This window comes from Drosophila montana, unplaced genomic scaffold (assembly GCF_035044405.1).
Source record: "Drosophila montana isolate Dmon_TW-CO22-7 unplaced genomic scaffold, ASM3504440v1 contig_1417_1, whole genome shotgun sequence".
Taxonomy (NCBI): Eukaryota; Metazoa; Arthropoda; class Insecta; order Diptera; family Drosophilidae; genus Drosophila; species Drosophila montana.
In genome coordinates, this window is record NW_026996370.1 from 127,522 (window position 1) to 151,589 (window position 24,068).

Genomic DNA, 24,068 nt, shown 5'->3' on the forward strand with positions numbered 1-24,068 from the left:
GTGACTACTCCATGAATAATTATGGAATTTAACCCAAGCAAATGAATGGCAAATGTAATTGACACAATATTTTCTCATTACAATTTGACCAGCTCAAAGATATGAATATTAAGGCGTGGAAAATTTGCTTCCAAACATTTGTTTTAACAAGAAATTATACAGTATGATGTACAGGTCGGCTCAAACAATGGTTGTATATCTCTATATATAAAACTGAGCTGAAATTTTCACTGTAGTTACCTTATGTGATGAGGGTGCACGTTAAGAAATTCGTTCGGGAAATTCCACCCGGGAAACACCATCCGATCCATACATACATACATATATACATTATGCATACATACATACATACATACATACATACACACATACATACATACATACATACATACATACATACATGTATACATACATACATGCATACATGCATACATAAATACATGAATACATATGTACATAAATACATACATGTGTACATAAATACATACATATGAACATAAATACATACATATGTACATAAATAAATACATACATATATACATACACACATACATACAATATAAATATACATACATACAAAAAAATACAGCACCAAAAAACAAAAAAAAAAATAAAATTAAAACCAAGACTACCAGCAAAGCATGCAAAACTGCAGAGCCTACTTGAATTCTTGAGAATCGAGGAGGAGAGCTCTTGGTATAAATTCGTTTTATTTACATTTGCAGCACAGCTTCAAATAAGCTTGTTCTGCGTTTGGTATTAGAGAACAAACATGCATGCATACAAATATACATAAATGCATACATACACCAACACACACACACACACACATACCTACATACACACACACATAAAATACTTATATGCCTTAGTACAAAATGCTTGTATAGCATATATGCATATACATATACAAACAGTTAGATGTACATATATATGCTTGCATATATAATAGTTAAAATTATTGTAAATTATCTCACATACCTTTACTTAGATTTACGTAGGAAGCTGTCAAAATTTTAAATCTAGTTTAGGGAGAAATTATTTTTTTAAAAAATTGCTCTATAAACATGACAAAGTTTTTGAGTTCAAAAAAGTTCTGTTGTAATTACATTTAACTATATATATTTCATCTGGTTAATGTTTCTTTACAAATTGTGCTTACATAACTTCTTTTTTTTGTGAACAATTACACTCAACAATTCAATATTCTTTAGACTAGTTAGCTTATCAAAAGGTTCCCGAAATATTCAGCTTAGATGCTTATTAATTAATGTAATATGTGTAATCAAAAGTGGTTTATGATATCAACAACTTTTTATAAAACAGTCCATATTTTATTACAATCAAATTGTATCGATTTCAAAGTATCTAACGTGTTTGTCTTTAACCACGCACAACTCTGCTCGAAATAAAAAAGTGTTACACGTGTATTGAGGAGATATTGAAGGAGAAATAAGATATATACATACAATTGACGATCGGCGGCACTCATGTGACTAATTGGCCCAAAGGCAACGACAACACGGAAAAACCGACAGCATTAAATTTATAACATTTTAATGGCCAATTAGTGGCAACTGTATATGTGTGTGTGTGTGTGTGAGTGTGTTTGTGTGTGTGTTGTGCCGGTGTGTATCAGCGCACATTAAATGTGGTCTAGGACAACCAATGCACACACTCCCACACACACACACACACGCACACACACACACACGCACACACATTCGAAAATTCCGGGTATGGCAAACAAATCTCGGTGCTCGCATTGAAATCAAACGCGTTTCCGAATTTCAAATTCGAAGCCAATTACCGCTTGGTGGCTGCACAATATCCACTCGCAGTCAGTTGAGCTGGCCATTAAATGGCTGGCCAAAATGGCTAGAAATTGCTGTTGAATTTATATATGCTCGACCGCAAAAGAATTTCATTTAGCGCGCAATTCTTTATGGCACTCGCTCTTGTGCGCATTTTAATGATATTAACAGCCGCCCCCTCCGAGCCCCTCCCCGTCGCCCCCCCCACTCTGGTGGCATATTGAAAATTTCTAGGCTGAGCAGTAGATGCGACTACAGGTATAACTTTTGACGGTCTTATTTTAAGCTAGAGCTCTCTAATACTTGCGCAACAGTGTTGGTATACGAATAAGTGATACCCTGTAGCCAGCTACATGTGTTCGTATGTGTATAAATCTATATATAGGGTATCCTTATATAGCTAGAGTGCTCTTCTACAAGAGAATGAGTTCTAGTATACGAATAGCTGATACCCTGTATTCGGGGATATTCATTAGTATACCGATTTGTGTATCCTTATATAGCTAGAGTGCTCTAACACACGAGGTAAGAGACTTGGTATACGAATAAGTAATACAAATGTATCATAAATTGCCTTAATACTTGAGTTAGCTAGTAGTATACGTTAGCTGATACCCTGTATTCAGCATAGTATAAGAAAAACCGATACCCTGTATCCAGCAACATGTATACATCATATCACATATCCATATGTATATTTATGTGGGTATCCTTATATATCTAGAGGTCTCTAATACTTGAGTATGATAATTAGTATACGAATAAGCCATACCCTGTATCAAGCAACATGCATTCGGGTGTTGTCTGTAGCCTTTTATAGCTAGAATACCTTAATACCTGAGTAAGTAGGTGGTATACGTTAACCCTTGTATCCAGCATATTTAACGAATAGTTGATACCCTGTACCCAGCGACATACATACTTATAGGCATGTGTATATCCTTATATAGTTTATACCATTTTTTCCCTAACCCATTTTAGCGAAAAGCAGTGCATCAAAGGCACAAGAATTATCTATATCTGTTATTTAGCCTCGAAAATGCCCTCTAAATAGATACAAAATATCGCTAATCAGTTATAGGTTCCTTGAATAACTTTGATATTTATGTTATACGCTCCTTAGAAATATGCATGAGTATCTATTGTAATCTGACTCTTCGCTTTGCACATTGGATATACCCGATTTGTGCATTTATATGTGTACAGGGTATACATGGAATAATTTTTCTTTTGAGCATTGAAAGTTTTTTGACAGCCTCTCTTGAAGTTGCCTTCCTTTTTACGAGCTTTCCACGTGCAAAATACTTTTAACTAGCTACGCAACGAGAGCATGCTCCCTAATGTGCTCTTCTCTGTCATTCTCACTCGTTCTCTCACTCTCCCTCTCTCCCTCTATCTATCTCGCTCACTCCCACTCTGTTGCTAGTGATTGCATCTCATGTATATTCTAGAGCAATATGTCTATGTAGAATTGTGTTGTTCTTATTGTTGTTGTTGTTGCTCGGTTGCTTGGATTGTTCGCTGGCAGTCACGGGTCTATTTCAGTTAATTATCGCACCCGCAGCAGGTTAACTTGACTGCGCTGCCCGGTGCGAGGCAGCTGCCCCATAGCTAACCCGCTTACACCGCCTGCACTCCCCTCCATAACGGACGGACGGACGGACGGACGAGCCTGACGCAACTTGACTGATATTTTCGCTCGAATGATCTAATCAGAAACAAGTTGATTTGAATCGTTGTTGCTGTTGTTGTTGTTGTTGTTGTTGCTGGCAACATTGACGTTGTGTGGGACAATCGATTGCGTTTTGCTGTTGTTGTTTTTATTGGTTTCTATATAAAGATACTTGTACGAACAGGTATGCATTTAAGCCAAATATCGAAAGAACAAAGTTTACTAAATATATATAATCCTCAATATACATGCTCCTATATAATATATAGTACAATAATTGAACATTCAGGGAAAAACCTATGTGCAACTTTCACTCAAGACCTTGAATATCTTATGAGCTAACAGTATACATAACATTATACAAAGCTTAACTATAGAATATTTATCTTTTCCAAGTGAAACTCAGATTGAATAGCTGGGTTTTCATATATTTCAAGATCTGTTAAGAGGTTTTCTTGGAAATCGTGAAACACTTAAGAATTGATTATCATTTCTTATTATTCATTACTATTATCTGTTTATTATAAACATTGTGGAACTAGTTACCATAGTTCCAATATTTGCTTATCTCGTGGAATATGCTACGGTCATTTCTCATTTCCGGCATTTGTCAAATGTGATTATGAAATTTCTAGATAAAATATGGGTTTTATTGTGTAGGTGTGTGTGTCGCAAAAACAACAAATAGTTAACTTCAATATTGCGTTAAATTGCGCTAAGCTAAAAAAATCCATGACCAGAAAAAAAAAATATCAATATGGGTATATGAACAGACGACCCTTTGTTTTAACTGACAATTCACCAAAAAAAACTGAAATGCCAAATATATTTACAAAGGAACAAAAGAATGATACCCTGTAAACCATGTTGATATTGTTGAGCCTACATAAATACGAGAATAAAGGAAGTTGTGTAATTTCTCTATGAATAAATATGACATTCTAACCCGTTTGTTAAATGAATTTTTTATAAAGCAAATATGCTCGTTTATTTTTTACTGTGTAAACAGACTAAACAGTTAAATGGCCGAAACAAAATAAAGTTCTATTCAATTCTATTATCTGCTGACGCTTTTTGTTGACAATTTTTTTTCCATATTTTTTTTTTAGCGTTTATTATTATATTTTTTTTTTGCCATATCGCCAAATCAACAACTGAAACAAAAAACGTTAACTGATATGGCAGCGAGAAGCGCGTGAAATATGCACAGGCAGCACAGATAGAGAGAGGGAGAGAGAGGGAGAGAGAGAGAGAGGGAGGGTGAGAGAGTGTGTGAGCGAGAGAGATGACCAGTCGCAAGAGGCATTGCGTGCGGGGTCATCAACTGGTCGCCCCCCTCCCCCATCCACGCTTCTCGCCAAGCGGGCAAAAAACTTTATGACCGTAACAATAATAAACAGCAACAAGAACAAGTAAAAAGGAATATAAAAAAAAAAAGTGAGAAAAAATTGAAAAACTGAACAAAAGACTAGAAGTTTGATTAATGAGCGGGCGGCAGGCGGGGCAAGTGATTTAAGCCCGCTCGCGGGACAGGCTTAAAGCCGCAGCAACTTGCAGCAAGTGGCAACAGAATGGCAACAGAAAAGATTTCAGCTTGAAAGCTCGGCCAAAGAGTCGCGAAATCAAGTATCTACTGTAACAAATTGAGGGCCGCGCTTATTTCTAAGGTTTATGTGCTTATATTGAGGCCAGTTTCAATAATGAGCGCAACAATATTGGATGAGAGTCGAGAAATTTTGCTACTTCAACGCAAATTGAAGCACTTTCGGCTGATTGTATTGGGCGGCTCTGAAGATCACAATTTCGGACTCTACTTTCTTTATGCAGACTATGGATTGTAGCCGGAATGTGTGTCAATCATTGTGGCTAGCCTTTAAGAGTTGGCTAACAATGTGAGAAATACATTTGAATGGGGGTTTTGCACGCATTCAGGCAGTGGAACACATGTGGATTGCATGTGGAACGGGTTTTAATCTCTATATATAAAACGGTTTGTCCTGACTGACTGATTGACTGACTAATTGGTGCGTAAGAGCTAGGAAGCTGAAAATGTTCACTGTAGTTACCTGTGATGTGATGAAGGTGCACGTTAAGATGGGGTTTCGGGAAGTTCCACCCGCATTTGTGGAAAAATCGCGGAAAACGTTTGCATGAATGTTTTTTGTTTACCAGCCGATCGGCCTTAAACTAATTTTCAAAAATCTTTGAGAGAATTTATTTTAAACGTGCCACGGAAGAGGCCGGGATATACCCGCTATTATCCTATATAGACATAGGTCAAAATTTCCCAGCCCCATAAATCGGTCAAAACGCAACCGATTTTCATAAGGTTTAGCTTTTTGTTCGTGGTTTGGCCTCTAGATCAATTTGGCATCTAAAACTGGCAACTTTATTTTTGGCCAAAATTCATGTGAAAATGGTACTCTTAAATATCCTATATCGCATAGGTCAAAATTTCCCATCCCCAAAACTCGGTCAAAACTCAACCGATTTTCATAAGGTTTGGCTTTTTGTTCATGGTTTGGCCTGTAGATCAATTTTGCCAATCTAAATCTAGCAATTTTATTTTTGGTCACAGTTCGGTACTTTTAAATATCCTATATAGACATAGTTCAATATTTCCCACCACCAAAACTCGGTCAAAACTAATCCGATTTTCAATGTGACAAGTGTATATTGCATGCGGAAGTTATGCGGATTGTATATAGAAAAAGGCGCACATGCTAGTTATTTCTGTTATGTGGATGGCAAGTGGAACATATGCAAACCACGATCTTGTGGTGAACTTAGTTTCCTAAGAGAACACCTTGTGGAACGTATTCAGGTGGATTGCGTTAATTGGATTGGCATAGTTCCTTATAGCAGCTACACCTTTTCTTTTTTATCTATTTAATAATATAATTTAATTAGACAATTTTGCTAGGTAATACTTTCGTTTGCCTAACGATTAATTTTTAAAAATACCCATTTTTGCTGTTCAGAACTGACTGCATTAAGCCACAAAAGAGTCAGTTACGAGCTCTTGAATGAAACTCAAGATAAAAGAATCTTTTAAACAATTCTTTGTCCTTTCAATGTCATTCAAATGTCAACCGACGCCTCGCAGTAAGCTCGCTCCCACTCATTTGGCCCTTTTCAATGAGTCCGTGCAGCACATAATTAAATATTTAGTTTGAATCAACAATTTGCAGAGCGACTAACCCAGAATCTATTCTATTATTTATGCCATGTGACAAATAACCAACAAAAAAATGGCAACCCGAAACATTAAAAATTTAATTTCAATAAAACAGAACTCAATTAAAGGCAAATTTGCCACAATAAAAACAAGAACAATTAAAAGCCATGAACTTTTTTATACAAATATTTTAATGCGTATATTTACTTAATTTGGTTATGTGTGACATTTTAATGAACTCGTTAGCTCTCTATAAAAAATCAAAAAACAGGTGTTGCCGCTCTCAACGCACGGATTTACTTTTTTTTGTGGCACTCCACAAATCGCATGGGATCCGGAGCACTTTGTTGCCTCGAAAAGTTGCCGAAAAATGCAATTAAAAATACATTTCCGAGAGTTAGTTGGGTTCAGAGTTCAGGAATTAGAAACGTTGCTGGCCAAGCTAACCCAGTCACGTTCGTTACGCAGGAAAAACGAAGGTAAAAATGCGCTTCTAAAGCGATTTTCCAGCGCGTGCGACAACAAATTTCCCAACTATTCATAGCTATAGACAATGGGGCGGGCTGTAGCAATGCCATCGCCATCTCCATCAGCATCGTCATCATCACCTGGCCGGATACTCGCAGCATATTTCTGCATATCCTGTCGTACAAATATTTTGCCATGTAACAGCTTCGCACTTCAGGAATTCACATTCTACACGGCGCACGCCCAACTCCGCATAATGCTAACCGGCAACATTGTAGTCGAAAGGAAACTTTGCGCCAAAATAAACAATATCAATAAAATAAATGTACTTAATACACACCGAAGTACAGAGACCCTATCATGAGTATAAGTATAAGTATAAGTATAAGTATAAGTATAAGTATAAGTATAAGTATAAGTATAAGTATAAGTATAAGTATAAGTATAAGTATAAGTATAAGTATAAGTATAAGTATAAGTATAAGTATAAGTATAAGTATAAGTATAAGTATAAGTATAAGTATAAGTATAAGTATAAGTATAAGTATAAGTATAAGTATAAGTATAAGTATAAGTATAAGTATAAGTATAAGTATAAGTATAAGTATAAGTATAAGTATAAGTATAAGTATAAGTATAAGTATAAGTATAAGTATAAGTATAAGTATAAGTATAAGTATAAGTATAAGTATAAGTATAAGTATAAGTATAAGTATAAGTATAAGTATAAGTATAAGTATAAGTATAAGTATAGGTATAAGTATAAGTATAAGTATAAGTATAAGTATAAGTATAAGTATGAGTATAAGTATGAGTATAAGTATAAGTATGAGTATAAGTATAAGTATAAGTATAAGTATAAGTATAAGTATAAGTATAAATATAAGTAGCCAAGTTCCCAAGTTCCCACGCATATTTCCACTCTTACAAGCGCAATGATTTAACCCATTATACCTTGTGTTATACCCTAACTAAATGCTGTTTGTGTTAAAGTTTGCTCTGCAGCTGCACAGCTAGTCAAATGGCGAGTGTGTTAGAGAGTTGTGGAAAAGCTGTGGGCTGCGGGGTGACAGCTACCAACCGCCGCTAAACAAAAGGAAAACAATGTAATGGCGGCAAAAAAAAAATGTATTTATAAAAACCACGACGCACAGCAAGTACAAACAGGAGCAACTGCAGCAACAATAACAATGTCGTCCACCAGCCCAAACCACAGAGGACCAACAGCTGCCGCCCGTCTGGCCGTAGCAGCCGCTAACTGGTCTGTGGGTGGGCAGTTGCCAAATGAAAACAACTAAGCGAAAAGCCCGGGAATGGAAACAACTGAGCACCAGCTACAAAGTGGAACAATGCGACATGTTGCGCTCCAAAGATTTTGGCTAGCAAATCCCGCACAGACACGGACACGCACACACACACACACACACACACACAGGGCTTTGGTTGACCTTTGAAAGGGGGCATGTGTTTTGGTATTTGATAAGCATTGTATGCGAGTGTATGTGTGGGGGTTGGTGGGGGAAACGGTTGCTGCATCTGGTTATGCGGAACAGGATGCGTTTAGGCAATGAACTGGGCTTAAATTAATTTACGGAGAACACATTTTGCCAGTTTTTGAAAATTTACCGAGCTGCAATTGGCATATGAACTGCAGCAAATCGATTTGTCAAATAAAAGCCATTATAAAGCAGATTCCGCATTGCATCAAAGTTAAGAGAAATGCAGCTAAAGCACATTTGAATAACCAAAAGTGTTAACAATAGCAAATAATATAATGAACTGAATATTATGTCTCCATAAAAAGTAATCGTAAATTCTTGAAAAACCCCGAAATTTCCGAGCATATGATTCATGCAATTTGTCCTTCAAATATGCCCTTAAGATTAAATATAATAATATAAAATTCCTTTGATAAGAGCTTATGACAAGAGTCGAGTAAAACTAAACGAATCGTAAATAATGAAAATTTATAGATTGTGTTTTTTTCTTCTGATAATAACAGTTAAGAGTTTCTTATGGATTTATCAAATTGGGAAAGCGCATTGCAGTTTTAGGCAAAGTCTTAAAGAAGCCGTTTTTTTTTAAATAAGACAACTTCCTCTTATCTAAAAACATAAATTTAGTTCACATATTGTCTGGAATTAGTCACATTGCAGTGTGTAAGCAATGTTATCAGGCATTAGTAAAATATTTGCCCGACTCTCCGAATCTTATCTTGAATTTGAGGTACCCATAAAGTTCTTACCCTTCGGTTCCATCCCTCTCTCGCCGCTGATTAATCCAATGCAAAATCAAATTCCATTTGCAATATCTGACAGCTGTGTACAGTTAAAATTATGGACAATTCACCAATCACAATTCGCGCAGTTATTCAAGCACTTAAGACCCTGATTTTGATATAAAGAAAAAGAAACACACATATATACACACACACACACCCTTATCACTCCCAAAGAGCGCCCTGTAATTCGCACAAAGACAATATCATAAAAAGCGCCCAGACTTTACAGCTGCACATAAACTATAATTACACATTATTGTGCCGGTCTTATTGAGAATCAAATAATTAAAAGCAAAATGTGAGGAACCGGGAACAAACACCCGACGACTATTATAATAGATTTTACCCTTAAAGGCAAGATAAAAATACAAGAAAATGTCGGAAGTGCTGCACTACTAGATGCCCTGTGCACAAGTCCAAGCTAGTAAAAATAGATTTTGAAAATATGTAAGGAACTATCCCTAAGAAAAATCGCCTTTCAATGCGATTCTCACGAACTCGAGGTCTTTGAAGCAAGTCCAAGCCAGTAAAAATTAGCTCTAAAAATAGATAAATGAATGACGCTATCTGTCAATCGCCCTTCTATGCGATTCTCAATTCTATAAAGCAAGTCCAAGCTAGTGAACATTAACTTAAAAAGTATTTAAGTCATTAATATAGTAAATTTATTGATGTGCATCTAAAATATGCCTTCATTGGCTATTACCTGCTTTTTTTTAAAACATTTACGTAGGTGTTGGTTATCAAAAACACAAATTTGTTTAACAAAGCGGTATTCAGCGCCTCATAAAAAATGCACCCTAGAATAACAGAAGAAAGGGGGAAGCACAACGCCAAAGAGCAGCGTGCAAATATCCGTTGGGAAAAGCAAATAAATAACGGAACTGAGCACAAGGTAAACAATGAAAGCGATGCGCAGAATTCAGGTAAACTTTTGCCGCAATTGCAAAGTGTAACAACAGATGCAAAACTAGTTAACAGTTACGATAGAGCTAGACACTGGCCAACCGTAAGGCAACAATAACAGGAGATAGCACAGGTACAGTAGAGAACAAAAAAAAAGAAGAGTAACTAGTGGAAGAAATAGAAAAGTATAAGTACATATAGTAAGTAGACAACGGTAAACGATAAACAAAACAAAAGAGACTGCAAATGGACAAACAAATCCATGGCACAGACTGAAATGAAATGGAGCAAATCTTTTAGCGAAACGAAAGGCGAGGCTGAAAGTCGCTTCGTGGGCGGCGGCAATGTTGATAATGTTGCCCGGCGGTGAGCTGCACAGTCAGCATTTAGGGTGGGGGGGGGGCGTGCGGAATGGCGCAGCGTTTCGGAAACAATTTGAAGGCCATAAAAATTGATGTCGCGGCAGCCAGTAAAAGAGGCGTTCTGCGAGACAAGCGGGAAGCAGACAGCAAAAAGCAGCGCCGGGGGCTGCAGGCAGTGGGAGGTGTAAGGTATAAGACCTATGACAGCAATTTAGTAGTGCAAGTCGAAGACAAGGCTCCGTCATTTGGATGAGCAGAGGGTAAGACGTCTTCACTGCGACAGCAACGGTACCAAAAGCAAGCAAGCAAACAAATAAACATAAAGCAGCTGTTTCTTGGCGCCTTAGTGAGCGAGAGAGCGAAAGAGAGGGAAGGCAAACAGTGTGTGCGAGACAGGCAGAGCGCCATGGCGAAGAGAGCAAGGCATTTGCTTAGTTCGCTCTGCCGGTTGCCCACGCACATTTTTGCGACGCTATCAATCAGTGCAATGCATTGCACATACGCACAGTGGTACGACACTTGCTGAGACGTTAATTAATACGATAGTAGTATTCAGTTAAAATATACTTTTTCTGATTATTATGCGTATAATGTACGAGAAATGTTTAAATTTTGGCTAATTTAATATACTAAACATACTTTTAAGTCATTTTTAATAATTAGTATTGATAAAAATATTTTGATTATTTACCAACTATTGCAACAAGCTAATTAATTTACCGAGGATTCGAATAGTCAGTGCTATTTGTTGTCATTAATAATAATGAACTAAATGCATACATATTTTTAAAATTATTCCGCTTTGATTATGAGCGCTTAAAAACGCAATCAGTGTTTGCAACTACTGTAGCCAGTGTCAGAGAGCATCACACATAGAACATAGAACCTTTGCGATGTTTTTAACTTCGGCTGTGTTCGTCGCACGCGCTTGTTCTCGCTCTCTGCCATGCACTCTCTCGTTCTGCCTCGTTCTGGTACCTTCTCTCACTCTGGCACTCGCCGCCCACTTGTCAGTTGGCATTCACTCATTCATAGCTAGACTGGCGGCCTCCTGCCCCGCAAATGCCTGCCATCGCCTATTGGCAACGAGACGACGACGCCGCCGCCGACGCCAACGTCGACGTCTCTGTCGACTGCAAAACGACGCTGCGGCATTTTGGCCACGGCTTTGGCTCTTTGGGCGCTTGGCCATGTTTCAAGTGTTTCGATTGCGTTCAGTTACAGTTCTGTGGCTGCAGCGCTAGCTACAAAACGACGGACGCTTCCAATTGGACAAAACGGGCAGCGCTGTCGATGTGTTTCGTGTGTGTTTGTTACTCAGTATGTTTGCTGCCGCCGCTGCTGCTGCTACGTAAAAGTTAAGCGAGTCGCGGAAAAATTGTTCGAAGCGCCCTTTTTGTTGTTTCGCTTCAATTTTTATTACGTATACGCCGCGTGCTATACGGCATTTGCCTTCTGATATTTGCCATTTGTTTGGCAACTCGGTTGTCACAAGGCACGCCAAATATGAAGCCAGAATGAAAATGTAAATGCCAGAACCCAACAAAATGATAAAGCAACAACAGCGATAACAACACCAACAACAAATCAATGTCGATAAGGTGCCGCACGCGGCAAACAATTTGAAATTATTAGCAAAAAAAAAATACAAAAACAGAAACCAAAGTAAAATACGGCAAAAAAATATAGTAAAAAAATTCAATTGTAATTTTTTTCTACGCTTCGTTCATTTGTGCTTTGTTGTTGCTTTCCACGTGATAAACGCGGCCACCCAAGATAAGCAAAACGGTAAAAAACAACAACAACAACAAAATAATAAGATAGATCGCTGAATCTTTGGACATACGCTGGGGACGTATGCGGCGACGGCGACAATTCTAAACGGGGGGCAAAGTGGTCGCAAGTGGTTGCTTAAGTGTGCATTCGTTAGATTATTAAATCAATTTTAACAACAACAAAAAAATTAAAACACAACAATTCATGGAATAGATGTGAACGAGCAGCTAGCTAACTAAACAAAGCAGAATTCACAGGTAAAATAATAGATAATAGAAAATTACTGTTGCATACATAAATAATATGTTAAATATGCATTCAATTAAATGAAATCTCTCAGAAATTCATATTTCGCCAGACGAGCCAAAAGCAAGTACAAAAATTCTATTTGTATTTTTGGCATTTGCAACTTGATTTCCCAAAGATCCCGCCGTTGACAGCCATAAGTTCTCTTACACTATAATTACTTGGCCATTTAAAAAAACTCATAAATGCGTCAGCGAAATTGTTTTCTCTGATAACAACTTTTCGCACTGCATTTGTCTAAACAAAATTTATAACTGAAATGTATATGTATATGTATATGTATATATGTATATGTATATGTATATGTATATGTATATGTATATGTATATGTATATGTATATGTATATGTATATGTATATGTATATGTATATGTATATGTATATGTATATGTATATGTATATGTATATGTATATGTATATGTATATGTATATGTATATGTATATGTATATGTATATGTATATGTATATGTATATGTATATGTATATGTATATGTATATGTATATGTATATGTATATGTATATGTATATGTATATGTATATGTATATGTATATGTATATGTATATGTATATGTATATGTATATGTATATGTATATGTATATGTATATGTATATGTATATGTATATGTATATGTATATGTATATGTATATGTATATGTATATGTATATGTATATGTATATGTATATGTATATGTATATGTATATGTATATGTATATGTATATACATATACATATACATATGTATATGTATATGTATATGTATATGTATATGTATATGTATATGTATATGTATATGTATATGTATATGTATATGTATATGTATATGTATATGTATATGTATATGTATATGTATATGTATATGTATATGTATATGTATCTATTACAACTATTAGTTCAGCCCTCTTCAAAGCTGTTTTTTCATAAACTTTTCATTAAATATGTTTCATTCCCTCTTGATTTCATTAATTAATCCACAGACTAATGGGTTTGCTTTTAAGCTTCCTTTAGAGTCAACTGCCAAATGTGCTGATTACTTGATTTTTTCAATTGATTGAAAAGTTTTTGCCATATAAATCAAAAGCCATTTAAATGACAAGATATACGAAACAGGAATTGGCCAAAATAAACCATGTCACACAAAAAAGGTTGAGCTGCCAAATAAAAAGCCACTTGCAACAGAAACACACAGACCAAAAGGGCCAACTTTTTCAATTGGCTACAAATGTGCGTGTGTCTGTCTGTCTGTGTGTGTGTGTGTGTAAGTGGCAAGCCAAAGCACTCATCATTATCCACATGTGACCGGGGAGAATGTCGGTGTACATTTATTTGCCAGAGCCGCAAAAAACAATTTCTGCTGACAGCTCTCATAATTTATGGGCCACTTATTGATTACGCGGCGCTGTTCAAGGTTCCCAGCGAGTTGTCAGGTAAATTTTGGCAGCGACTTTAAAGATGATTATCGGCGGATAATCAGGCAATAGGCTGTCAACTGATTGCTCCGTTTGTGTGTCCCCACATAAAGAAAGGCGCACTTTTGTGTCCATATCATTTGGCAGGCCGAATTTCTACGCAACGCTGGCCAAGCGGAAATGAGCTGCGCTCTGTGGCAGCTTCCGGTCATATTGTTGTTGTTGCCGCTGCTGGAGACAAAAGTTGTTGCAGTTTTATGGCCAGAAATGCGGCCAACTGTTTTTGGCTAATCTGTTGGCCAATTTGTTGACCTCTTTATCCACTTTTATTTGGCAGTCGCCTTTTGTGGGCGTCGCTTTTGCTGGCCAGCTCTGAGCTTTAAAGGCTTAAATTTCTTATTATCTCCCCCCTTTTTTTTTTTTTATTATTCTTTGTTTATATTTTTAGGATTTGACGAGTGCCGTCCAAAAGTTTCTTTATCTCTTTTTTTAGTTATTTTGCATTTTGCTGACTTTTTTCTCTGTGCTCGTATTATGCTAATTGTGTGTTCTTGAGGCCCCCTCTTTGCCTTGTGTTGGCCCTGGGCCCTATATTCAAAGAGATTTTTACATTGCTGGCGCAATTTTTGTTGGTTACGCTAATTAGTTGCGTTAAATTTATGCAGATCAGCTTAGCTTTGCTTCTAAGCCGACAGCCGATTGTGCAGAAGAAGCTACACACAAAAAATAACAGCAAATAATGCCGACAGCTAGGCAACAATTTATATAGCATACTTTATGGCGTTGAATGCGATAAATTTGTTTGTCAGTTCGTGCCAGAAATCATTGTAGCAAATCTTCTAAAGTGATGAGTTTGGCTTCTTCAAAACACAGTTCTGGACTTTAGCATAAGTTAAGAACAACAATTTCCTGACAATTTTTCGCGTTTAGCAGCATTTGTCGTATTTCCTGGGCTGACATTAAAACTTTAAGTGGGATTAAAGTATCAAGCTCTATTAATCCTATACAATTGACTCAGATCAAAGCTTAATATATTGTTTAGCCTGAGGACAAATAATTAAAATTCACGCCAAATAAGCTTTACATATCCTTGTATTAGAGCTTTAAGGTTTATAGAAGCAAAGCTTTAAGCATGGTCATTAAATTAACAAAGATAAAAGCTTAATTTTTTGTTCTGCCTGTTTTAACAAAGTAAAATCCCCATATTAATGCTTTACTTGATAAGAACTTTAAGCCATATTAAAGCCTTAAGATATATAATCAAAGTGACACCGATTAAAACCTAATTTATATAATATAATTGCCTAAGCACAACTAATTTGGCTATATTGGAGCTTTAAGCTATATTAAAGTCTTAAGCGTGACGAATCATATGCAAGCAATCAAATTGACACAGAGATAATTAATAATTGTATTACTGGAGTACAAACAATTAAATTCAAAGCTAACTAAGCTCCAACCGTCCTCACATTAAAGCTTAAAGCTATATTGTTGCTTTAACTTGGAATAAAGCTTTAAGTGTGATAAATCGTATTGAAATAATCAAAATGACGCAGATCAAAGCTTAATTAACTGTATTTCCTGAGTTCAACTTATTTAAGTTAAAGCTAACTAAGCTTCAAATGTTTTTCTATATTAAAGCTTTAAGCTATGTTAAAGCTTTAATCATATTTAAATCAAAGAATTGACGCAGATCAAAGCTTAATAAACTTTATTGCCCGAGTCCAATTAGTTTAAATTAAAGCTTACTGAGCTTTACATTTTCTTCCATTAAAGCTTTAAGCTAGACTTAAGCCTTGAGCTACATTAATCGTACGCAAGCAGCACAATAGATCCCCAACTTTAAATTGTTTGGTGTTTTTCAAACTTCAGATGGCACTGATTTTATTATTACAACGTGGTTAAAAACTTTTTTACTCTATATTAAGTTTGTTAGTTAGCGCCCGCTTGCACAGCATGCAAACTATTTTAAAGTTCGTGAGTCTGTTGGGCATTCCGAGAAGTTGCCTCGAATGCATTCACATGCGGAACTTAATTAAGATCTCATGTTATGTGGCGAGGCATCTGTCCTGTGTCCCTCCGATGGAATCTCTTAATAACTTCTGTGTGCCAACTAATACCCAGAGCTCGCCCGTTTACTGCTCGACTATGCATATATAAGTAACTGAGCTATTAAAGCTAATCTGATGACGTTCTAAACTTCTCCTATATACTTTATCGTTTATGGGGCGATGCATTAAATTGACAGCTTAGCGGCAAAGATGATCAATAAGCCAATCCCGCATCGAATCCCCAATTGACAGGCGAGCTATCAAGTTTGAGGGTAACACAAAAATCTTTTTCTTGCTTATCACTTGAACCCACATTACGCATCAAATATTTATGGATCAACTTTTTATATAAACATATATTTATATATGTGTATTTACAAAGGCTGCAATGTAAAGCCATTCAAGTGTAAAAATGCTCGGGAGGAGCTCACACGTAGCCGACACACACACACACGCCCATCCCCACAATAATTTTGCGGAAAATGGCAAATTCGGCGCATGGAAAACTCATTTATCAAATGATGCCACAGCAACCGCAGCAAAACAACAGCCAAAACAACAACAATAACAACAAACAAATGATTTAAATTAATCCACTTTGAGCCACTCGAATGCCGCACCAAGGACCAAAAGGAGTATAAATATGTAATGCCAACATATACCTATATTAGGTATATATAATAAATATATATATATATATATAATATACATAATAGACGTGCGTTTATATTTGACAGCAGTTGATTCAGCGCTGAAATTGTGGACGCACGTAGACAATATGCCAAATAAATGTGAAGTATATTGAATAAAAAACTACGGCATTTTTTTATTATATCCATTGAACCCATTGAAAGTGTGCATAAGGGGTATATTGATGGTGTGCTCAGGTATGTAACAGACAGAAGACAGCATCTCGGATACCATAATGTATCCATAATTTGGATCAATAGCCAAGTCAATCTACCATGTCTGTCTGTCTGTCCGTCCGTCTTTAGCGTCTGTCCGTCCGTCTCTCCATCTGTCAGTCTGTCCTTCCGTATGTATGAACGCGTCAATCTCAGAGCTTTGAGCTATAAGAGCTAAAGATTTAAATCGTAGGTCCTTCTGTTGCCCGCGCAGTTTGAGTTTCTTTCCGATAATCGATAACTTGCCACGTTTTCAAGCAATCGATAAAAATCGATAACGAAATCCTGTTTTATTAGCATACATATATCTTAAGTTTTAAGAGCTATATTCACCGAATTTGGTATGTAGCTTCTATAATAGTATATACAGATGAAGTATCTTTAATTTTATAGCTGCTGCGTTCCACCTCTGTGCTCGTCGAAGAAGGTACAGGGTATAGCCTAGTCGGTCATCCCGACTAGAGCACTTTGAATTGTTTAAATTGAAATCGAATTTATTATGCTCTGCATTTCATAGCAAACATATTGTCATTACCATGAATTTATTGTGTTTGTTTGCTCTTTCAATTGAAAAATATGCTTATAATACTATTTATTTACTGCGAATATATTAATTGACATTTGAGTTCAGCTGAAATATATTTTTGGATAATAATTTCGGGAAATCAACTCACTGCAATGACAAAGTTTTATGTATTTTTAGCTTGCTTTAGCTGCTTAGCTATTCCAAGAATAAAACAAATCTTTTCACAGATTTATAGAAAATTAAACGTAATAAAAGCAATTAATGCTTTGATAAGTTTAAATATGAATTAAAATATTGAGCCTGATAAGTATTATTTCGTTTGTTTCAAAAAGAGATTTTCCGTCAATTAATAATTCAACCCGATTTTCACCTGAGCTTTCTTTCAATCGCAAAAATCAGAAACCATGTTTTTCCAAACAAGTTTTTTCTTATAATAAAACTCCAAGTTCTCTGAAATTTATTGGCCTTTCATAATCTCTAAAGCAATTCTCTTTGGCCGTAGCCAAAGTGAATATAAAAATAAAGTGAGCTGCTCGACGCTTGGAGTAGCTGCTGCTTCCTCTTCCTCTTTTTGCCGGCATATTGAAAGCAGAGCAGTGAACAAAATTTTTTCAATTTCAATATAAAGGCTGGATGACATGCCATAGGTGGGGTAGGTTAGAGGGGCGGGGGCCTATGGCTTCAGAGCACGCCTCAAATGTGGGTCACACTACAATTGTTGGGTGTTGTCAACGTAACGACCCGCTTTTGGCCAAGGCGCCGGCAAACGCTTCTCGGCGTCGCTGCACATATGGCCAGCCGAGGATGCGGCCAACCAACTACCCAACCACCCACCCACCCAACGACCCACCCACTCAACGACAGCCACTCGCACCGCTCGTTGGTGGTTGCCTGCGGTTGTCGTCGGCGTCAACGCTTAAATCGCCGCCATCGTTTTTTACCGTTACAGCGCCAACATTTTATTGCTGCATCCTTGCAGTTTTTATAGACCCATCCGCACTTGCTTTGCTCTCCCTCTCTCTCCCTCTCTCACACACACGCACACTTAGCCGTTGGTTGTTTGTCTCCGTCTGGCACGCCTCAACAATTGAGCATGTGTTTCCTCTTTTACACCCACTTGCAAATTGTTATTTACAGTTATTTTAGTGCATTGTACGGACGAAGGCGCTGACGGAAGTGGAAGTGGAACTGGAAGTCGATGTGTGCGTGAAAGGCCTTTAAAGTATATACTTACACGCACACACATACCCATAAATACCATGATACGTATCTATGCTCGTATATCTACGTATATTTAAGAGTTCAAAGCAGAAATGTTGGCGACATGAATAACAACAGCAAATAATAAGAACAAGAAGTCCACGGTTGATAACAAAAAGTCGCCCAAAAAAAAATAAGAATGAAAAACCCAGGGAAAAACATAAAAGTTGCAGACTTAGACCAAGAACTACAGTATATAGTTAAAGAAGTGAAGTATATATACTTTAGAGTAAATGGGCTTTTGATTAATCGTGTTATTAATCGGTAAATCGATATCTTTGGGGATAACAATGTCATATAATCGAATCGAAGCCTATTTTTTCGTCAATTAATCGATATTTTTGAAATGCGAGTACATTTTAGGGATGGCAATATCAAATAATGAAAGTTAAGCTTATCGTTTCATCGATTAATCGATATTTGTAAATGCCAAAAAAGTGAATAGATGTCGATGCAGTTCATATACATGCTAGCCGAATATCATAATCAATCTGACGTGTGAGTATTTAGTTAAATAAACCCTTTAGCCAAACACATTAATGGGTATTTGGCAGTGAGTCAAAGAAAAACCTGTGTGTATATAGAGCATGAACAGCGGTTGCCCAGGGTGCAGCCCATATGTCTGATGGGGCTACGTCCCAAAGGTTGCTGAGCCCACAATTCGCCGTCTGTCGCTCCGAGGACATGTGCTGCAGAGCAGCTTTTTGTTGTTGGCCACTTTTTTTTTTTTGTGCTTTATTGCTGATAGCCAGCAAGCGCATTTTTTATGTGGCCGAAAAAGCTCGTTAAGCCAAATAGAAGGCAGGTAAGCAAATAAACGTAACGGGGCGCACTTTTCAAATAGAGAATCCCGATAAAGATATTCGACTCAGATAAATGTATAATACATGATAGTCAAGCATAAATAAAGATAAGCGCAAAGCATGCGAAAATATTGCAGTTAAATGCTAATAGATATTGATGATAATAATATTTTATTGCGCATAAATAAATATTGTTTATTTTTTAAACATTGAAAAAAAAAAACCCCAATATGAGCTGCAATAAAATATAGTTGAATGCGCAGAAATACCAAAAGAGATATCGTTAGATAAATCTATAATTTACCTTATGAATACAATATGCTTTATGAATGGAAATTTTTCGGCAAAAAAAATGCATAAAAATTCATGATACAGTTGAAAGTGTAGTAAATTCTTCATAAATATACATTTGTAAGGTATTCAGCATTATATAAAATCACAGAAATAAAGCCTAGTGGAAGTCAAATGTAAACGGATGACATTTAGTTATATATTTTAAACATAAATCATAAAATTATTATTTTTTCTTACTTGTCTAATACTCAAAGCAAAAGTTTGTAAAATCACTTAAAAGAGCATTGAAATATTTTAAAAAAATCGTAAGGCTTAAGAAAACATTTATAAAAAGATATAACTTGCTGATAAGATATGGAACTCTGTCTTTAAATATATTTGAAGGGGTGTTTTTGTATTAAACATTATTCATTTTTCTCGATATTCATTTATTTTTCAAGCTCCCAAATATCTTTGTAAATCCCTCAACTGTTTCCAGCTTAAATTTAGATAGTTCCTGGATAACTTTTCGGTATGTCAAGATATCTTGCCCAAACTGGGCATTTAAAAGTTTCACTATGTTCCCAAGATCTTATCAACTTCGGGCCACTATATCTTTACTCCTCTACAAGGGCATCAAATATTCGACGTAATCCTAACTTTCTGTTCAAATTAAAGGCAATTAAGTTGTTAAAACCCGCCTTTTTATCAAATAATTTGCCTATTGCAGTTGCTGTTTGTTTTCGATTACAAGTAAAATGTTTAACACAAAATCCAATTATGAGAGACCGTACAGTCAACCACGGAGCACTTTAGTGCCTAGCTATCTATATAGTCGAGATTTTGGCACTAGCTTCCACCGTGTCGCCTTCCATTTGTGGCAAAGAGTCGGGCTACGTGCCGTCTGACTTTCGAGCCGTGTCGCCTCCTGCTCTGCTCTGCTCCGCCGGCGCCAGCTCCATGCCGTTGTCTGTGGTCCGTATTAAGCGCACATAAGCTGCACGTAAAACCCTTTTTTGTGAAGGACTCACGGTCACTGTGTGCGTGTGTGTGTGTGTGTGTGTGTGTGTGTGCGCGTACCTACGTTTAATACAAATTTGCCAGTTGTGTGTACTCCCAAAAGCCAATTACGTGCTCAAATGCATGCCGGAAATGAGAAAGAGAGGGAGAGAGACAGCAGCTGGAGAAATGGAGCGGACATATAGAGAGAGCAAAAGGGGGGGGGGGGGGGGGTAGGGATTATGCGTGCCCATAACATTTATAAGATCACGTGCTCAATTATTAAGCCACTAAATAAATAAATAGCGACATTCGGACACGTGCCGTGACCGTAAGGACAATGAAATTGAGGCCCGGAGAGGCCCAACCATGCTGTGGGCCACACATAATATACTTCCCTGGCACCCACAGCAGGGAACGGCGCGGGGCGGCGGGCGAGGCGAGGCGCTGGGCGGCACAGCACGGCGCGGCGCTTAAATTTAGTTGGACTCATTACTCATACGCAGCGTTGGATATATTACGTATACGCAGCGAGATAAATCGTTCGCTTGGTATCAAGCAAATTAATTAATCAGCGCCAGCAAAAATGCGAGAAAAAAGAAAAAATAGCACAAATGTGTTTTCCCCTAGCTTTAAATACCCTGTGCGGACAGAATGGGCAGAAAATTGTATATATTGTGTCTTGGGTTGGGAATATGTGTGCTTAATGCCCAAAGTATGCCACTTCGCATATAATATTATTTATAATTATTAAGTATAGGGTATCTACTGACTCCAGCATTGTTCGCTGCCTCAGCTGCTGCTTTTCGGGGCAAGCACACGACCTCGTTTGTTTGGGTGATAAAAATCGCGCAATTAGCCGGCGTTGATTTTCGCACAGGACATGCATCTTTGATATATGACGAACCGCTTGCGGGGCCCCAACTTGGGTACGCTCTCTCTCACTCTCTCACTCTCCCCCCCCCCCTTTCTCTGTGGGATCTATGGAACTAGAGCAGTCTAATTTACTTGGGAATATAATTCAGTTGGGAGTCCGAGCGTTTAAGCGAAGGTGCAAATTAAATCAACATGCATATCCGTTTGACACCGTTTCGTAAATCACCCCGGAATAAACAAGTGGGGAGTTGAGAGAGTCGAGAGAGAGAGAGAGAGAGAGAGAGGGAGAGAGAGATTGGAAAAAGGGGCGCATATTGCAAATGACCAAAAAACCAGCAACAACAGCAAAAATGTTGCTTTTGCTTTGTGTATGTCTGTGTGTGTGTGTTTGTGTGTGTCGCTAACCTTGTTTAAAACTGGAGCGCATATATGCCAAAACATGGAGCACGGCTTCAGGTGGGCCACAACACACATAAAGCACATTGGAGCGAGTCCAACAATAAAATAAGTGAAAACATTTTTGTTTTTCAAATTTCTCTTCTATAAAGTGCTCCACACACGGGAATGCATCGCAATCTGTGCGGTGCTTTGATGGGGATTCCCAGACAAGGAAACAGCATTAGCATTATGTGAGCTCAGAGAAAACGACAGCTAGCATATAGAAAATGCTCGTATAACAGCAATAACTCCTTTTGGCTTATTCCGACTGCAACTAACTGAGCAGATTGAGTGTTGGCTTATGGGCACTTTAAGTTTAGACGGATACTTTACGCACTTGCATAGAAATCAGGTGTAAATTGTTAAATGCAAGTAGGTGTAGATAAGGCTTAATAACATAAAGTATAGTAGAATGAAAAGGTTAATTTAGAAACTATGAAATATAAACATAAAAACAAAAAGCTTTGTCTGCATTTAAATAAATATTTTATTAGCATTAAATTATGGAAAGCAGCACAAATTCAAAAAGAAAGTTTTCCTGCATAGACTTCAATTATTATATATAAATTCTTTAAATTTCTTTCCCATCTTTGAATATAAAGTTTGTCTCTGTCATAAAAAAATTGGCAAAATATTTGGAATACAAACAACAGTTGTTTATGAACTTGACGCAAATATTATTAGCTATATAACAAAAATGAATATAATACTAAAGAAAATAGAACACAATAACAATGGCAAAATTCTTGTCAGCTCGACCAAATTCCAGACAGAATAAATAAAAAGATACAAGTACAAGCATTTAAATAAATAAAAAATATATATGTACAAGCATTTAAATGAATATTTCGACGAATTTCTAAGTTTTATGAATTCTCTCTGGCACAGCTATACACACAGCTAATATGCTCTGGTTTAATTGTTTTGTGTGCTTTAAAAAATAGTTAATGCCACATAATCCAAAGCCGAAATGTGCGAGGAGGAAGGGAGGGGAGTGCGGGACCGTCAGCAAAATGAATGTTTCGCAAAAATAATGCAGTTCGCTCACTTAGCTGCCGCAGAGTCTGACAGTCGCTTAAATAAAAGATTTTTTTTTAATTAAAAATATTTCACCTGCACAAAGCGACGACACAATTTTCCTCTTTGCGCTCGCACATAAATAAATGCAGCCACGCACACGGCAACGGCAGCAACAACAACGGCAACAACAGCAGCAGCAGAGAACAGCCAAAAACAACAACGTAAACAAAAACAATAAAAAAGAGCAGCGCGGCAAAAATGAGAACAGGAACAGCAATTTAAAATACAAAGACACGAGCCAGATGAACGAATGAGGGGGGAGAGTGGGGGTGAGCCACAGGGGAGCGGTGGGCGTTGGGCTGGAGGTGTTGCCACTTGCCACTTGCCCAGCTGCCCATTTGCCAGTGGGTCAAATGAAAATGAGCCGTGGGCGTGAATATAAATAAATGAGCGAGGCGACAAAGGAAAAGGGCGCAAGGCAATAATTAAACCGATACGCAAACAATTAAACGCTAGATGGCGCTCCAGGTGTTCACCGCAACTGACAGCAAAAACAGTGCAAAAGGCAAGCGAAAGAGAGACAGAAAGCAAGCAAAGCTCACTGAAATTAACCCACGACTTTAAAAACATTCGTTTAACAAGAAGAAAAACAACAACAACAGCCACATAAATGATGGACACAGCTTAAAGCAAGTGACAACACCAAAAGGAAGACAGCGACAGCAGCAACAACAACAATGACAACCACA

General features: G+C 37.1%; 1 protein-coding gene across 4 annotated transcripts in view; it reads left to right on the forward strand.

The window, feature by feature from the left end:
• The window catches only part of MYPT-75D (Myosin phosphatase targeting subunit 75D), a 43,228-nt gene that overhangs the window by 6,582 nt on the left and 12,578 nt on the right, over positions 1-24,068 (forward strand). Inside the window, exon 1 of one of the 4 annotated variants that reach the window (XM_064684273.1) lies at positions 12,358-12,714. The exons of the other annotated variants lie outside the window; for them this stretch is intronic. The gene's annotated coding sequence lies outside the window, so the exon portion shown is untranslated. Of the gene's footprint in view, positions 1-12,357; positions 12,715-24,068 lie in introns of those variants that run through there. 4 annotated transcript variants of the gene reach the window in all.